The 20,042-nt window shown below is 41.0% G+C and overlaps 1 protein-coding gene across 1 annotated transcript in view; it reads left to right on the top strand.

Moving 5' to 3' along the window:
- The window catches only part of LOC149065135 (uncharacterized), a 237,526-nt gene that overhangs the window by 42,591 nt on the left and 174,893 nt on the right, over positions 1 to 20,042 (top strand). The gene's annotated exons all lie outside the window — the stretch shown is intronic.

Here is a 20,042-nt window from a genome sequence, read left to right as displayed (position 1 = left end):
AGTTGATCTTCCGTTTGAAGGAATTGACGGCAAGTAAAAGACATTCGGAAGCAGGAACGTTACGGGCAAGCCAATTCGTTTCTTCCAACAGCATACGTGTGTGTATTGGCTCAATTTTTGGAGCTTTATTATGACAAGAATGTGGAAATTTAAGCACTAAAATACTGAAAAAAAAAAAAACCTGTCAGGCAAAAACGCATTATTAAATGGAGGAGGGAAAAACAACCAAAAGAGAGCTACAATATCAAGGCCTCATAAAGTGGCTAAAAAGTTCGCTGCATTTATTTCATTTCTAATTTAACAATTAGAATGAACTTAGCTTGTTTATTGTTATAATTATATCACTAAAGTGGGTTTTTGATACGGATTTATTTCAATAATATATTTTCCTGTGGCAACAATAATTTCAATAATCTCATAATTTTGAATTGTTAAGCTTTATATTTGAAATCGGTTCGTATCATTTTTAAGCGTGTATGTTTTTCGCGTTTTTTTTATATTATTCTCTTTGTATATTTTGCTTTGTTGATGTTTGTTGCAAGGGCAAACGGGCACTCAATCCAGTCTTTTCAATACATAAACTGACCCATGCACGGCCTGAGGTGCCTCAAGAGGGGCGGGCTCCAAAAAATAAGATCTGGTGGAAAGTTTGGAGAATAAGCATGTAAATATGTTCGGTAGGGCCTCAGGAAAATCACTTCGCCTGAGGCTGCATACTTCTTTTTAAGAGGCTCTTCCTGAACCCCATAAATTTTAGGAGACCCTCCCCCCTCCGAAATTGGCTGTCTTTTACTTGTATTCAGGGTCCCCCCCCCCCCAGTCTTTCCGTTGAATATTGCCAAATGTGGAATTGATTTTTGATAGCAATTATGCATAATTGTTATACAATAATTATCTGTAACCCAAAAGCTTCATACAAAAGGGGGTGCCCAAAAATTCATATTTGCCCAGGCAGGGTTCCGAGCAACCTGGAAAGTCAGGGAGAATCAGGGAAACAAAATGGTCAGGGAAAATCTGAAGGGAAAAAAAATTAAAAGGCGGATGAACTCCCATTCCAGTGGTTGGTCTTCACTTTTTCCCCCATAGAAGATTATCTCTTTCAGCTCCTCTGGGAGAGAATAAGGAAGCTTTATCAATCTTTATCTGCATTTTCCTCTGGATCCCCTACCGAGAGACAAGTTGGTGTAAATGATCAAAATGTCTTATCAGTTGAAGGGTGAGATTTTGCATACTGGAAACCAATGCTGGTCAAGGTCACTGAACCTGCTTTTTCAGTAAATGAATGAAGGGGGAGGGGTCTAAGGAGGAGACCCTCTTTTTTCATTGTTGAAAACAAAGCCAATACCAGCTCTAATTTCTTTTCTATCTCTTCTGAGAAAATGGTTTTTCCTCTTGCTTTTTTTTTGCTGCCTATGTATAAGGGACAATTCAAATATGTCAAGATGGGGAGTTGTAGTTCTACCCGTCCCGTGAATTGTATGGAAGGCAGTTGGATGGGATGAAACATCTCCTGAGTAGTATATATATTTTGTTTATAGAATTCTCCTCCTTGCTACACACAGTTCACAGACATTACATCGCACCCTCTATGGTTCGCAGATAACGTGCGGAACCTTTATCTTGAAAAGAAAAGAGCATTCAGGGAGTCTAAAAGTGGACGAGGTGACCTATCATTGTTTACTGATAAAAGAAGACTGTTGAAGAAAGCGATAAGGGATAGTAAAAAGAAAGTTGAATCACGTTGGCAGATAACATTGGCTCTGACGCAAAAGCATTTTTTCTGAACATTGTTCAGCGGTGGTCAAAAAAGCGAATAGAAAGCTTGGTCCCATTTTAAAAAAGGTCTCTTCGCATTCTCCTAAAGTCATTTTTCCGCTTTTTCGAGGCTTAGTTCGTCCTGGACTATTACCTTCGTATGCTGTAAGACCATACCTACAGAGGGACATAGACTTGGTTGAAGGGGTGCAGAGAAGAGCTACGCTTGTCCTTATTGCCACACAGGGCCTGAGTTATGAAGAGAGACTTCATTTTTTGAATATTTTTACATTGGATGAACGCAGGTGTCGACGAGATATGATCGAAGTGTTCAAAATTTTCAATGGGATGGATAGGATTGACCATGAACTTTTAGTACACCGCCAATCAACTGCTTTTACAAAGGGACACCAGTATCGATTGGTAAGGGACAATGCAAGGTTATGGTGTCGCAGGGGGGGAATTTGTATCTAATAGGTTGTTAATAGATGGAATAGCTTACCTCCGGAGGTAGTAAATTGTAACACAATTGACACGTCGAAAAAGAAATTCGATAAACATGTTGGGGTAGATCGAGAAGCTATCCATACTTAGAATAAGACAACCATAAGTATTCTTTACGGCATTGTATAATATTTTATCACGTGTATATATTGTTTATAATTTTTATTAATAGCATTTTTAATTGGGTTGTTATATATATTTTTTTGGAAATATATGGCATCCATATTTTTATGGGCATCTTTTTCTCAGTCACCTCGTTGGGCATTTTGCCTGTTGTGGCGTTGTATTTGTATTTGTATTACAAACACCACAAATGGGTAAAATTGAAAGAGAATTGTTTTCTCTGAATTTTTTTAGTAAAAGATGGATTGAAAATGTATAATGTTCGGAAAGAGCTATAGACATTTTTGACAATGTGAAATTTATATAGAAAAACAAGTCTTTTTGAGGTAAGCCTGCTACCTCTGTTGGCCTGGCAGTAAAAGAAGTGTGAGTTTTTTAAGACTGTCCCTCCAGAGTGCGTACAAGTCATTTCTAAACATTTTGCTCTTTTGTTTGTTTGAATCTCTTTTCAAGATCTCATGTGAAAACTTATTGCAAGATTGGAATCTCATAAATTAGAGTCTGCAGCTTCTGCAAAAAAATTCTTGAAAGTGATCTGGATTGAGAAGCCGCCCCTGATTTTAATTTTCCTGAATAATCAGTCAAAATGTTTTTTGTTTTTTTTTATCTCGCACCCTTAAAATACTCTTTCGCACCTCTGGTTAAGAACCACTAATTCTAGGTTTTGTGACTGATGTTACTCAATAGCATTAGATTGTCTTCTGTATTTTTAGGACATGTAGAGCAGGGTTTTCCAACCGGGGCATTTTTGGGGTTCCGCGGTATCAAAAGTGACGGAACCCTGACGGTTAAAAAAATTTGTTATTACTGTTTCACCAGAAGCAATTATTAATTTTTTGTTGAGACCGTGCACTCTAAAAAAATTTGGGATAATCGACCAGTAGGAGCAAACGATATTTGCGTTGGCTTCTTTCTTCCCATTCTCACACGCAAGTCCCTCAGACAACACAGTCAAGACTTCCTGGAAACTGGTATTCACGAAACTCCAGACATCCATGCGGACCCTCCACGAGGGTCCTCCTCCTAGGATGCTGTACGAAGAAGTAGACGAAGCCATAGAGGAGATGGATAATCTTTGCGAGTCAGCACCAGATATCGACATTATCTTCTGTGCGGACACAAATTGTCATTCTTCGTGGTGGGGCTATCGAGAGACGGATCCAAGAGGGCGCGCGATGCAGGAATTTCTCACCAGCAGGAATTTGTTTCTGTTTAATTCTAGATGGACAAGACCTACCTACGAATTTTATGACGCAAAAGGATGGCCAGATCTTACTTTTACTACGTCAGAAAATATTTACAGGCGTTCCGATTGGTCAGTAGGTACGGAAGATTCGTATAGTGCGCACAAATATATCCATCTACAACTCAATATTAGGCCTAGATATCAAAAACCCACGAGGTATAGAACTACCGCAAGAAGATTAGCAAAGATCAGGCCTGCTGCAGAGCAGATCTTCATGGATCTCAAAGAACAACTTCACATGGTTTTGGACGAGGATCAGGTTAATGCATGCTTTGATGCAGGGCCGTCATTTCAAATTTTTCCAGGGGGAGGGGCAAACATTTTCCGGGGGGGAGGGCAAAGCGCATGTACTCGATATATGTATGTATATATTTGTGTATATATATATATATACCATTTTTAGTGTATTTTCAAAAGCCGGGGGGGGGCCCTAAATGACGGGCCTGCTTTGATGCCTCAATGCAGCGGCTAAAAGTACGATGTACCCAGGTGCTGGGCTATGCACAACCGCGCATTGGCTATGTCCAACCTTTCGCCGATGATCTGGTCTTTGTGATCTCGGCGAGAACCCCCAACGACATTGGCAGAACTGCGGATGCCGCGTTTGACGAACTGTCGAAATGGCTAGAGGATCATCGTCTCAGCATGGGGTGAATAAAACTAAATTACTATGACCACACCCCAAGAAAAAGCGTCCCTGCATATGAATCAATGGTGTTCGACTGCAAATATCTAAATGCATGAAATAGCTTGGAGTGCAGATTGATCATCAGTTCAAATTCACGACGCATGTGGCGAAACAAATTGATAAGGTTCAAGACACCATGCAAAAATTAAGAAGCATAGCAGGCCCAAAGTGGGGTATACACCAAAAATTTAGGAACAGTTTGCACAGATCGGTTGTGCAACGGCAAATTTCATACGCAAGCGCCATCTGGTATAAAAACCCGACACAGAGACTCCGTAAATTACTAGATGTTGCCCAACGTCCGTTCTTATTGTATGTAACTGGTGCATACAGAACTACAGCCAATGATGTCCTGTACACTGCTACAGGAAACCCTCCGCTCAGCCTGCTAGGGAGGTTTGGATGGACGGAATTCTTCAACACAACAGAGGGGCCCCAGATTCCGTGGGGAACGGACGCATGATTTCTTTGCTCCCAAAAATGCTAGCTTAACCTTAGCACAACGGCCCGTACCCAGTCGGTGCCTACCCGTAATAATTTAATCTTGTAATGAAATAATCAATAGTTCTCCTAATAGTCAACAGCTTCTTCTAAAATGTCTAATTCTAAATCCAACCCAATTTTTCGATGCTTCTTGCACGATGTTATGAAGGACGCCAAAAACTGGAGATTGAACGACATAACCCTGCTAACCAAGGGGAACTCTGACGACGCCAGGCTTGCCGACGCAGTCAGAGAACTGCTTAAATTCTCCAAGCAGCTATTCTTCAACTTCCAAAATATGAAGAAAGATTCCAAACTACACCAGACCTGTCGAGGTGAAGTGATCCTTCGTAACATCTTGGTGAACCAGAAGCGGAAACTAATTGCATCTCTGCCAAGCCAAGCTGACTCGGCTCTTTGGAATGAGTTCCAACAACTTCTTGAGGTTGATCGATGTAACCTCCGCAACGAAAAATCCCTCATTAGCCATGCTGACACACTAGTATGCAAACAGATCCTGATAGTCCAAGGAAAGAGACCGGGGACAAAGCTTCCGGAAAAAAAAGGACGCTAAGGAGCCCCCCAGGGAAACAGGAGAACAGCCAAAAAGTTCTCAGAAGAGCATCGCACCTTCCCTGACGATGCAAACAAGCAACCAATCAAACCAGAGTTGCAACGCCGAAGCTCCGCCCACCTTGGACGCGAGGAACGAGACCAGCCAGGCGGCGGCCATGCGTAGTGAGGACCGGGGAAAATCACTGCGGCAGCGGAACGAGTACGAGGAAACTCTGGAAAGGTCCGCCCCGGAGATTCAAACCGACCAATCGCGCCATGGGTGCCCCGACGAGGACTCGCCTCCAGCCTTGGATTATCGCGGACGCACGGCGAAATCTTTCCCAGTGGAAATTCGAAATGATGGTAACTGGTTCCGGTTAGCGCCATCTATTGAAAGGGTCTGCAAAGAAGAGTTCGATGTTAAAATCCAAATCCACAGCTACAAAATTTTCTTGCGAACTCCTGATGATCATGATGCCGTCTTGGCGCTCTGTCAAAAAGACAAAATAGAGATACTGAACTTCACGCAGGAGAAACAGTGCACAGCCAACTTTGTGCTTAAAGGCCTAGATGCTGCCTCTGAAGTAACAGATATCAAAAAAGAACTTGAAAGTCAGGGGTTCAACATCGCAAATATTTTTCAGCTCACATCACAGCGACGGAGTCGTAAAAAGCTCGCTCTTTGGAAAGTCTCGGTCCCAAAGGACGAATCTAGCAGATTCTCCGAGCTCCAACGGCTACGACACGTCATCATTTAAGTGCTCCCCTTCAAAAAAAGGCCCAGACCTCCTGAGCCCAAAAGGTGCATTAAGTGCCAACGATGGTCACATTCAGTGAAAGAATGTAATTTCCCACAGCGGTGCATCAAATGTACGGAATCTCACCCAAACGTCCCGTGTAGAAGTGTGACCGGGAAGGACCCGCCAGTGTGTGTTAATTGCGGAAAACATCACCCGGCCTCTTATAGGAACTGTGTTGCCTTCAAGGAAGCGGCAAAAAAACTAAAAGCTGACGCTCAAAATTCGGCTAAAGAGCACGGACAACATGTGCCAAAGGATCATATCCCAAACTTAACCGTTTCCAAATCTGCAAAAAATTACGGTAGCACAACGTTCCTCCCCCGTGCAGTTTGGGAGAGATTTCACAACTCCCGTCCAAGCACCAGTGACAAAAGTGCAGAGTCCAGCAGAAAAAACCTGTCGGGAGAGACCCTGGAGCAAGCCAACATCGAGACAACAAACGATGGAAACCGCCCGAAAAAAACGGCGAAAAAAGCTAAGTCCAACTCTACGGACCTTAGCGCTCCCCGATCTACCGACTTGGTGGAAAACTTAGAAAAACAAGCGGTAAAAATCTCTGACAAAATTCAAGAGAAACGACCCGAAAAATTTTCGAAGTCCCACCCTACGGACTTGAGATCATCTACGGACTTCTGCAAAAACTTGGCAAATTCTCGCGTGCCAGCAGCTTCGAGTAGCCAGATGCCCACGAGTTCTCCCGAGCACCATGCCGAGACACCCACGGCTTCCTCCGCAGACAACTGTGCGGATTCTTCGGACTCAGACTCGATACGCAGCAATAACTCGACTTTTGAGATGTTTGAATTTGCCAAAGCTTGCTTCGAGGATATCATGAAAATGAACTCTCGAAAAGACAGGAGAGCCATCATCGATAAATTTCTAGTCGATGCAGGAAATATCTTGGTGAAAGACTAGATTCTGAGCTCTCATATATTTATTTCAGGAAAATTCTCAACTTTTCTACTTTTCCTTTCACCCATCTTTTCTATATAAAATCAAAAAACCCTTCTTCAAAAAAACTTAAAAATTGTGGAAAAAAAAAAAAATCGTATTTTTTATTTTATTTTGACTTCTCCTACCATTTTCTGAACTTTGAAAAATAACATACTAATTCTATCTCTAAATTTTCTCTTCTTGTGACTAATCTATATCGATTTCAGATCCAGCCAACCAGGGATCGAGACCGCACGAGCCAATCCCGTGCGAGCAGATAGCGAAGATACCTTGTCGCATCACCGTCTTCTTCACAGCGGAACATAATCGTAATAGAACTAACACAAGAAGGTTGATGCCAGCATTTTACCTGCAAAATTCGTTTAAATTTTAATTTAAACAGGACCATGACCTAATCATTTTACCCGATTTTGACAACTTTCTTAAATACACATGCACTTTTAATTTACACATACTCTCTTGTCTTTCCCTTCACACGTAGTCTCCGTGGCTACAGTTTGTAAGCCCGCAGATGGTTCCCTTGAACCAGGCCCGGGAGGAAAAGTTTAATTCTGGTCTGGTCTGGACGGAATTCTTATAAGACCTGATGCCTACGAAGGGAACAATAGGAGTTGGCTTCATCATCGAAGTGTTGACTTGCTCCGGAATCAAGTTCCTCTGCCTGGTGCGGAACAATGCTCATCAAATGAAGCTATTAGTATATTCACGGACGGCTCAAAAACAGAGACGGCCACGGCCTGTGCATATGTAGTTATGAATGCAGATGGATCTGTTGGTTTTGAGTCGACGGTTGCGTCAAGGGAACAGCATCTTTCAGGCTTAGGTTCTGGCCATACTAGCTGCAGTAGAATGGGCGGTTAAGCAAAATCATCAGACAAAGGTATATACTGACAGCGCGTCTAGTATTAATGCGATTCGTGATCAGCGCACTCCACATGAAAATATTCGATGAATACACAAGCATTTATACAGCCATCCGTCTATCAGTAAGAAATGGGTCAAAGACCATGCAGGAATAGTGGGGAATGAAACTGCGGATAGATTGGCCAAAGAGGCTCTTAATCTCCCAATGGAAGAACAACTCTTGCTGCCACGTAGTCACATCAAACAGGTGCTAAAAAAATGACCTGTTACAAAAGTGACAACTGCTATGAGACAAGGATGCACATAAAGATGCCTACAAGATACAAAAACGCGTCCGTTGGAATAGTGCCATTTGGTCTAGAGAGAGTGATTATGAAAACTGAATTTGAAAACTGAAACTTATTGAATCATTGGTTCAATTGACGATTACTAGATTCTTATGGGATGGACGGCTATAAACCACCATCTTATAATCCCGTTTATAATTTTGATTGCCCATTGGCGTTGATTGTCTACATTTTATTTATTTGTTATATGACTTCAGGTTGACAATCAGTTTTTATGTAATTTATTTTATTTTTTGCTGACTTCGTCTGAGGTGGTCATGTTACGTTGTTTTTAATAAAACTTTCCGGATACACTCATCCTTCGGGAACGCTTCGATATCTACGAGATGGGAAGCGGGGTGTGTCCGGTGTTTAAGGGTCAAAGGTAGCAAAGCCAGGGAAAAACTTTTTCCAGATGATAATGCAACAGATTCCCGAGACATTCTAAAAGGGGTCAAAAGCAAGTGTCAATGGAATGGTATTATTATATTATTATTGTGCTGTATTATCGATTGAATGCCTTTTTTATTCATTTTTATGTGAATGAATAATTGTCAAGCTAATTATCTGAGTTTCCTTTATTTGCTATGGGAAAGCTTGATTCCAATAGTGATTCGGGTAACGCGCACATTGGCGGAACGAATTAAGCTCGTTAACTAAAGTTCCACTGTATAAATAAAACGCCACAACAGGCAAAATGCCCAACGAGGTGGCTGAGAAAAAGATGCCCATAAAAATATGGATGTCATATATTTAAAAAAAATAGCACCCTAATAAAAAATGCAATTAACAAAAATTGTAAACAATATATACACATGATAAAATATTATACAATGCCCATAAAAAATACTTATGGTTGTCAGATTCTAAGTATGGATAGCTTGGTTCACGGAACCTTTGCCCCCGATATTTCGCCTCCGACATTTCGTCCCCGACATCTCGCCCCTGGCACGTTTCATCCCCAGTACATTTGGTCCCCGGAAATTTCGCCCCTGACATCTCACCCCGGTACATTTAGCCCCCGGAAATTTCGCCCCGAACATTTCACACCGGGAATTTCGCCCTGACCTTTCGCCTGCCCTGACCATATCAGTGACCCAGTGAGTGACCATATGAGTGACTCAGTAAGTAATCAAGTAAATCGGAAATTTATCTCTGATATTTCGCCAGCCCTTATCGTACGCGTGACTCTATGAATGAAAAAAAAGAAGAATTTTTTCCTTCCTTAAAAAATTAACATCTAAAATAATAAATATCTTCACAACATCCAGTCTTCTGTATATCTTGTAGATTACTTTAGTCTGGATTCTTGGTCACTCCGGAATTTTAATTAATGAGACTATTGTTTCACAGGTTCGTTCTGCTTCTAAGTCATCTGTCCCTCAATTATTCTAGTATGTGCATTGAGGACATTCGTTGCACCTTTAAAAATAAATGTTATAACTATTTCAAAAGACCATTTTCTTCTCAATATCCCGAAATTTGATTATCTTTTACAAACTGTTGTAAAAAAATTTTTGGGTTTTTTTTCTGTAACAAAAGGGTTAAAGTGATCATCTATTCTTTTATTTATTAAAGAGATACCCTTAGGACCTATCTCCATTTATGAAGATCATTCATTCAAAGCTTCATTATGAAGTTTTTCACCCCCCCCCCCTTTTATTCTCACTGTAAGGTCCCTGAAACTTCTAAACACTTTGGTTTTTTTTTTGTCTTAAATTTTCCGTATTAGGTATTTCAGTATTCGGAATGACACCTTTTTTTTGTAGATCGGGAGAATTTGGGTAGAAACAATTTAGAACTTGGGTTCAATTCTTTTCTTCTAGCCCTTCTGAGTCTATCCCATGTTTTGAAGAGTTCATTAGTTTAAGTTTTAAGTTTTTATCTTCAGGTTTCGCTGTCATTCTTCTCCTCCAGGGTTTCTCTGGTCTCTCTCTCATCCTCTGTTTCTTCCCATTTTTTTAAGTTTGAAAAAAAAAGATAAATTTTACTTTCTGTTTTTGGAATTTATTTTATGCTGTTTGTCAAGTTGAGTGATTTTTTTTCTTCTTTTTGCCTTGATAATTGCTATTTCCTCTTTTGTTGCATGTCTTTTGATGATTGTAAAGTGCTGCTTTTAATCTAGCTCATAGTTTCCCAACCTTTTTTGTCCCATCGCCCCCTTCTTCGGAAATATTTTTCTCCCAGCGCATCCCAACGGAATCTAACCCATGGAATCCTATGCTATACCCGTAGCTTTTACCACCTTCCTGGAACATTCCATCGCCCCCAAGGGGGCGTTAACGCCCACGTTGGGAATCACTGATCTAGCCTCTTTCATAATTATTGCATAATTTTTTTAATTGTATAGTTTTGGTCATTATTGTATGAACTTTTTGTGTTGTCCTTTTGCAACTGGTGTTATGCTCTGGACCACCTTTTTTGTAAACAAACTTTTCTCCCTATGCATAAAGCTGTTCTTGTTTTTATTCATTTCATACAGGGGAGTGCTGTATTGTTACATAGAGTCTGTGAAGAAGATTATTCAAAGCACCTAGGACGTTAATCTGTATTACAGCACTGTAGGCCTGATACAAAGGACGTTTTATACAAGTCAGGCACTATACGTTTTATAGTCGAGATATTCATTGTTCAAGATTCCAGATTCAATCATGACGACGACAATCGAAGATTTGCCGCTGGAACTGTTGGTGGAGATTTTCTCACATTACATCAAGGCAGAGGGACATGTGAAATTCTTGAGGAATGTTGTGCCCATATGCAAAGCCTGGAGGAACCTTTCGTTGACGCCTTCGCTCTGGAAAAACATAAACATGCGAAAATGGAAAAACGTAAAGCTTCTCTCTGAGAGAGGATTACTCTACCATACCCAGAGTCTTCGTGTGAGCTGGGAATTGCTTACCACTAACAGGATATCGGCTATGCTCTCAAACATCCGTGACCTCAAATGTCTTGAAATTTCAAACAGCGGCATATTACGATTCATCGCAAGTACAATGATGATCGTGGCTAAACACTGCCCGAATCTGGAACGTTTGTGTATGGACAGAGTATCCTTTGGTGAAGATGTGCCAATAACGCTCGAAACACTTGACCCAATCCTCACCATATGTGGATCGAAATTGAAACAACTACGCATTATCGATTGTTTAGTAAAGGACAGTGAACAGCTAATTACAGAAATCGCTGCTAAATGCATGTCTCTTGAAGTACTTGAATGGAGTACAGCAACATATCCGCTTTCCGTATCACAACACCGCGACACAAAGTTCCCAATTTATAAACTTGCGAGCGGATGCCCCCGATTACAGAAATTGAAATTATATCGTTGCAAGCTTGTTACCACCAGTGGAAACAATTGCTCTGGGTTCAAAGATTTGACACTGTTCAAGGCCGATAGATGTCATTTCCATGGATTGGATGTGTGCAGTTTACTAAAGAATTCAAATAATTTAGAAGATTTAGAATTGACTGGGAATTATAGTTTGATTTTCAGCGACGCCTCAAAGATCCCATCCAATAAAGTCAGATTTCTTAACATGCTGCTCGAAGATGAGGATATGAATTTGGTGGCTCTAAAACAGGCGGTGGACAAGTGGAAGTTCACCTTGTTGCATCTGAAAATCTTGATATGGAAATGTGATATCACCAGTGTTCTCAAAAAATGTTTTAGACAGTAATCAGTGTCCTAAACTCGAATTGCTGTGGATTGCAAAAGATTCAGTCAATCGGAGTTTTCTCAAGATATTTATACAAAATTGCCGAAATTTGAAAGAACTCAAGTTTGAATATACTGGAAAGTATTTTAGAAATCGTGATGAGGTTATGAAGTTTCGAGACTCCTTATGAAAAGAAGATATACTTTATGTCAGGGCTTGACAAATCTCAGGTGCAGGTCATCATGATGGCTGAAAAATTGACATTGGCATCTAAAATTATATGTATTGCCAAATTAGAGTTTGTGAGGCAACATAAAATTTCCAGAAATAGAATGTAAGCACTTCTGCCATCATCAAAAACGGTACAGGTACGTTACCGGTACAACGGTACTTTCCTGGTTAAAAAAATGTTTGGCTCCTCTATTTTTTTTTAAATTTGTTAATCCCTGCTTTTGTATTGCCATGGGTTGATGATTGGTATCATTGTCTGAAATTTGGTACTTGGTTGAGAAGGCCACTAGCACGATTTGGAGCATTTTTAATGGTAGCCTGGCATTTGTACTTAAGCTGTGACCCTTTTTTCTAAAACTGGAAAAATATCACATAGGATTTGGCTATTTTTTCATATTGGCAGTCCCCCTAGTACCTGACCAGTACCTAAAATTTTCTGAATAAAAAACTTTTTCCCGGCTTTGTTTGTCTATCAACAGCACAGTTGTAATTTTGTCCGATCAAAACCAATTTCCACCAGGCCATGAGCTTGAAGTCGTTTTAATGGACCAAGATTAGCTAAAACTATTGAAATACATTGAAATGGTTTTAAAACTAATGTATTGATACAGTTCTGTTTCTTTCATATTAAATTTTAAATTAAAAACAGTTGTATTTTTGACAAACATCAGAATATTTTTGTTAGGGAGCAAGGTCGCATTCATTTTTATTAGGGGTGGTTTTAACCATGCATAAAACTTGTTTCAAACATTCTGGTTGATATCAGTTTTAGTTGTTTTTAGTGGTTTACCACCAGCATCTTCAAACTAATATTTCAACTGTTCATCTTCTTTTCTTAATTTCACAATTTTTTTATCTTCTTGATATTTTAATTTCATGCCATATTTTCCTGCCCTAAAGAAGAATAAGTCCAAAACTGCAGCGTATATCACGGAGCAATACAAATACAACGCCACAAAAGGCAAAACGCCCAACGAAGTGGCTGAGAAAAAGATGCCCATAAAAATATGGATGTCATATATTTAAAAAAAATAGCACCCTAATAAAAAATGCAATTAACAAAAATTGTAAACAATATATACACATGATAAAATATTATACAATGCCCATAAAGAATACTTATGGTTGTCAGATTCTAAGTATGGATAGCTAGGTTCACGGAACCTTTGCCCCCGATATTTCGCCTCCGACATTTCGTCCCCAGTACATTTGGTCCCCGGAAATTTCGCCCCTGACATCTCACCCCGGTATATTTAGCCCCCGGAAATTTCACACCGGGAATTTCGCCCTGACCTTTCGCCTGCCCTGACCATATCAGTGACCCAGTGAGTGACCATATGAGTGACTCAGTAAGTAATCAAGTAAATCGGAAATTTATCTCTGATATTTCGCCAGCCCTTATCGTACGCGTGACTCTATGAGTGAACATATGAATGATGGTACAAGTGACCACATGAGTGATCAAGTGAGTTGGACATTTACTCGTGACATTTTGCTTCCCCTGATCGCATGAGTGACCAAGTGAATGAATGCATGAGTGATCGAGTGAATTGAAAATTTATCCCCGGACATTTCACCTGCCCTGACCATATGAGTGACCCAGTGAGTGATCATATGAGTTACTCAGTGAGTAATCAAGTGAATCGGAAATTGACCCCCTGTCATTTTGCCTACCTTGACCGTACGCGTGACCGTATGAGTGAATATATGAATGATAGTGTGAGTGACCACACCGGTGTGAGTCGTAAATTTGGGAAAAATATTTTATGCTTAAACTGAAAATTCTAAATTCTTAGAATTCATTAAAGTGTGAGTCACTTGGTCACTCAGTGCTACGTAACCGCCTATAAAAAGGGAGGGGATGAGGAGGATCATCTTTGCAGACAACTCCACCCTTTGCCAATCACTCAATTGCTCACTCTGTCAATCACTCAATCGTTCACTTTGTAAATCACTCAGTCGCTCACTGGGTCAATCATACGGTCATTCAGTTTATCAATCTTTCGGTCACTCATGCAGTAATTCACTTTATCAATCTTTCGGTCACTCATGCAGTCATTCACTTTATCAATCTTTCGGTCACTCATGCAGTCACTCACTTGGTCACACATTCACTTATGCGTTCCATCACTCAGTAACTCCCTTGGTCACTCACGCGGTCAGTCCCTTGATCACTCACTTGAACACTCGTACCGTCACTCACTTGGTCACTCATGCGGTCAGTCACTCGGTCACTCATACGGTTAATCACTCAGTCTCTCCCTTGATCACTGATATGCTCAATCACTCAGTCACTCGCAAATTTATTCAAGCATTCACTCTGTCTTTCATTCCGTCAGCCACTCGGTCACTCATACGCTCAATCATTCACTAGGAAACTTACACCAGTATTTAATTAGCCACTCACTTGGTCACTCATTCGGTCAGTCACTTATTCACTCAAACGTTCCATCGCTCAATTCCTCACTTTGTCACTGACACGGTCAACCCCACTATCACTCACTTGGTCGCTCATACAGTTAATCACTTGGTCACTCATGCGGTCATGTATTTGCTCACTCATACGGCCATTCGGTCAGTCACGTGGTCACTCATGCGGTCATTTATTTGCTCACTCATACGGCCATTCGGTCAGTCACGTGGTCACTCATGCGGTCATTTATTTGCTCACTCATACGGCCATTCGGTCAGTCACGTGGTCACTCATACGGTCATTCACTCATTAAGTCAATTGCACACTAGTTGATACGGTCACTCACGTGGTGAGTCATTCTGCCACTCGCTCAGTCATTTGTACGGTCACTAACGCACTCCTACAGTTCATTTCACACTCACTTGGTCGCTCATACAGTCACTCGATCCCTCATACGGTCACTCATACAGTCAATCGCTCATACGGTCACTCATACAGTCAATCACTCATACGGTCACTCATACAGTCAATCACTCATACGGTCACTCATACGGTCACTCATACAGTCAATCACTCATACGGTCACTCATACAGTCAATCACTCATACGTTCAGGGCAGGTGAAATGTCAGGTGTGAATTTTTCGGGGGCCAAACGCACCAGGGGCAAAATGTACCGGGGCGAAATTTCCGGGGGCCAAATGAAACCGGGACAAAACGTTCCAGGGGCGAGATGTCGGGGGCGAAAGTTCCGGATCCCGGATAGCTTCTCGATTTACCCCAACATGTTTATCGTATCCCTTTTTCCATTGTGTTACAATTTACTACCTTCGGGGGTAAGCTATTCCATTTATTAACAACCCTATTAGAGAAAAATTCCCTGCGACACCATAGCCTTGCATTGTCCCTCAACAATCGATACTGGTGTCCCCTTGTAAAAGCAGTCGATTGGTGGTGTACTAAAAAATCATGGTCCATCCTGTCCATCCCATTGAAAATTTTGAACACTTCGATCACATCTCCTCGACACCTGCGTTCATTCAATGTAAACATATTCAAAAAATGAAGTCTCTCTTCATAACTCAAGCCCCGTGTGCCAATAAGGACACGCGTAGCTCTTCTCTGCACCCCTTCAACCAAGTCCATGTCCCTCTGTAGGTATGGTCTCCAAAACCTTACAGCATACGAAGGTAATAGTCCAGGACGAACTAAGCCTCGAAAAGTGGAAGAATGACTTTAGGAGAACGCGAAGAGACCTTTTTGAAAATGAGATCAAGCATTCTATTCGATTTTTTCACCACCGCTGAGCAATGTTCAAAAAACCTAAGTCGCTCGTCAATGAGAATTCCCAAATCGGTGACCCCAGTTGCATCCGGGATAGTGACACCATTCAACTCGTAAGAGAACCGTGGGTTGTTCGAACCAAAATGAGCGACCATGCACTTATCAATGCTAAACGTCATGCTCCATTCATTTGTCCATGCTGCAATCCTGTTTAAGTTGGTCTGGAGCAACTCCCTATCGCTTTGATTCCCGATTACCCTCATTAGTTTCACATCATCTGCGAATTTGCTAGTTATCCCATCCATACCCTGATCGAGTTTATCGATAAAAAGTGAAAAAAGTATGGGGCCAAGGACACTTCCTTGAGGAACTCCACTTGTGACGTCTTTCCAACCAGAGAATTCCCATAACTCGTTGCGACCTATCTCTTAACCACGATTCTATCCAATTCAGCAAGTTGCCCCCAATCCCAATCTCGTGTAAATGCTTCAAGAGTTTACCATGTTGGACACGATCGAATGCCTTCTGGAAAACAACGTAAACAACATCTACATTTTTACCGTTACCCAAAGCCTTCGTCACGTGATCATAGAAGCAAAGGAGGTTAGTTACACATGACTTCTCCTTCCTGAACTCATGCTGATTATCCGACAATACATTATTTTCGTCTATCCACTTCACAAACTGCCTTTTGATGATAATTTCCAAAATTTTGGAGAGGGAACTCGTCATACTCACTGGACGATAATTGGACACAGCTTCCCTACTACCCTTCTTAAATATCGGAACAACATTAGCAAGTTTCCAATCCCTTGGGACGATACCCTCAGCAACACTACTCCTGTATATCTGTGCGACTGGACCCAACAATTCATTAGCACATTCCCTGAGAACCCTGGGATAGATATCATCTGGTCCTGGTGCTTTGTTTGCACATACATTTCTTAGAAGATTTAGGACCTCCACGTCTTGTACTTGAATATCGTTGAGGATTTTATCACCCCATGCAACACCCGTATATTGAATATCATTATCTCCATTAAAAACCGACGCGAAAAAGTCATTGAAAGCGCTACACATTTATACATTGCTCTCTAACCTGGAGCCTCCTATCGAGAGTAACTGTCCTCTTACATCCATTATTGACGTATCGAAAAAATGAGTTTGGGTCAGAGCCAATGTTATCTGCCAACCTAGATTCAAGTTCCTTTTTACTATCCCTTATCGCTTTGTTCAACACTCTTCTTTTATCAGTAAACAATGATAGGTCATCTCGTCCACTTCTATACTCTCTGAATGCTCTTTTCTTTTCAAGATAAAGGTTACGCACGTTATCTGTGAACCATATAGGGTGCGATGTACAAACACGCTTTTTTCGAACAAAGGGTATGACATCGTGCAAAACAGAGGACAATTCCGAACTAAATTGTTCCCATTGACTTACCACCCCTACTAATTATAACTGGTCTTTGAAAACTTTCGCTAACCTTCCTCTCAAAACATCAAAGTTACTCTTCGAAAACAAGGAACCAGTCTTTTGTTATCAACCTTACACGAAGAAAAGTTACAGTGAAATCTGACTATACGATGATCACTGGAAGAAAACTCTTCCCCCACCGAAACATGTTCAACAAGATCCTCTGAAGTAATAAGAACTAAATCCAAAATAGCAGTACCCCTAGTGGCTTCAGATACATGCTGATACAAAAAACTTTCGAGCACCAACTTAAGAAAGTCTCTTTCATACTGATCTCTAGATGAAAAGTTCTCTCAATGAATACCTGGGTAATTGAAATCCCTTAGTATGAGAACCATGGGCGGAGATACGGGGGGGGGGGCGTGTGGGTCCCCCAGCGTCAAAGGTGGAGTCGACTGATCTAATGTATATATGTATATATGAGCTAATATCATCGTGCCCCCCCCCAGACTTCCAAGTCAATCTCCGCCTATGATGAGAACCCTCTTACGCTTACACATGTAGGAAATTTCATCATGAAATTTGTCGATGTAGTTTGAATCCCTATTCGGTGGATTGTAACAAACCCCAACAATAAGTTTATGATGTCTTTTGTTTTCAAGCTCAACCCATATAGTTTCAATATCACTTCTCTATCACTCTCTAGCCTTCAAACATGATTTCACGTATATAAACACTCCACCCCCTTTCCTGTCAGATCTATTTCTCAAAAAAGTATCGTATCCTGAAATGTGTAAGACAGATTCATCCCTATGATATTTGCCCAAGATTCTGTAATGGCTATAAGATCAAGGCCCACCACAACTATCATAGTTTCTAAAAAATCTTTCTTATTATCCAAGCATTTATTAGCACATATTTTAATTTGCCCGGTGATTTAGTGTCAATCGAGTAGCCATCCAAGTCAGAGGTGGGTAATTCCCCGTCAGTACTGTTGTGATTATCATTAACTAACCCGCATTCCTGACTAAGTGGTCTGGGAGTAAAAAACCTGACCTAAGACTATCGTAAACCTCCCAGACCCCACCCCCCCCTCTGATTTAGATGGATCCCATCCGAACAAAGTCAGCTATCGGTAAATGCGGGAAGCTCCAAGAACGTGACCCCAAGTGAGGGGCAAATGTCCTTCAGGCCTATATTGAATTGGTGGATCCTACTCCTATTCTACCTACTACCCCTTGGCAGCAATGGAATCACTGCCACATCTGAACACCCTTCCCTAGCGGATAATAGTAAATCCCGGTACTCTGACAGAGACTCGCTAATATTCGCTCCTACCTGATTCGTTCCCACCCACAGAATCACCCGCAAGGGCAACTTTCGGCGATGAAAAACGTCTTGAACGTCGCCAATCTTTCCCCCAGGAAGACAACAGCGCTCGAAACCCCGAAAATCCCTACGCACTCGGTTCCCAAGTTCCCTAACCATTGAATCGCCGATGATTAAACCCCTATCAGCATCCCCCTCTACCTCCTCCACGACCACCCATTCGCCCTCTAAACTGTTGTTGCTCGATGGAGATTGCTTCTTCGTCAACCGGTAGCTCGACGACCAGAGGCTCTGTTATAACCGGGCCCTCTAGCACCCTGACTTTTTCCCGTAAAGCTTCGACCTCGAGTTCCAGCCTTGTCCTATTCAAGCACCCTTTACAATTGAAACTGTCAGCTACTAGGGGAACTAGCAGCAGGGGAACAACTAGACCAGGGGAACCTCCCGTCGTAAGCTCTACACAACACTAGTCGAGGCATACTAACACTATTGCTAAAGCTAGATAATAATAATAATTGAAAAGGAAAATGAGAAACGTTAACAGGAAATTAAAATAATGTAAAATATATTACTATGCGAAATATACGTAAGAGATTGTACGAAAAAATTACGTAAAATAGAATGCTCAACACTAAATCAATAAAGTATGTATGTATATAAAGAATACAACACACTCTAAAAAAAAGTATTAAGCTACAAAGTACAATTTATACTTATTAGAATTAGCTAACTATCTTAAATCACTAACACTACAACAATAGGCCCAAGTGGAAGGAAAAACAAAGTTATTGAGAGTACCCGGGAAAAAGTATACATTGTTTGCTAACACTAACGTCCGAAACACCTACGAATTTATATCGAAGAAGCGAGAAAACACAAACCTGGCGAAAAAACAATGAAAATGAAATGCGAACGAGAAAAATAAATTTAAGTCGATCGAAAATACACAACGAAAATTTAAAAAAAAAATTGAGAGCAATATAATAAAAAAAACCACTTATCTCGCAATCCAACGTGCGCTAGAAAAAAAAGAAAAACATCGCAGAATATTACCCAAAAATAAACAACACGCTAAGTAAAACTCACGAGAACGAAGAGAAGACACAAAATGGCGCATTGACGTGACGGATAATCCTTCGGTAATCCCCCAGCAACGGTTTCGGATAAAACTGCTACTATTGGTCGGTGAGCGGAGCGCGATAAAAACCCGTCCGTTCCCAACCACGGCGGAGATGATAATCCCGGGTAGAATTTTAAGAAATGAATGCAAAATACTATATCGCAGAAGTTCTCAAACTTTTTCCACCCGCTGGCACCCCTTTCACTAATCAACGCTCATCAGTGGCTACCCAGAGTAGTTTAACAAAAAATATTTTTAAAAAACCTTTGTCAGTGCCGCCGCTCCACGGGAAT

The sequence above is a fragment of the Pholcus phalangioides genome, unplaced genomic scaffold, assembly GCF_987345545.1.
Source record: "Pholcus phalangioides strain wild (caught in Gottingen) unplaced genomic scaffold, Ppha-v1.0 ptg000041l_1, whole genome shotgun sequence".
Lineage (NCBI taxonomy): Eukaryota > Metazoa > Arthropoda > Arachnida > Araneae > Pholcidae > Pholcus > Pholcus phalangioides.
This window is presented reverse-complemented; position numbering and strand designations above follow the sequence as displayed.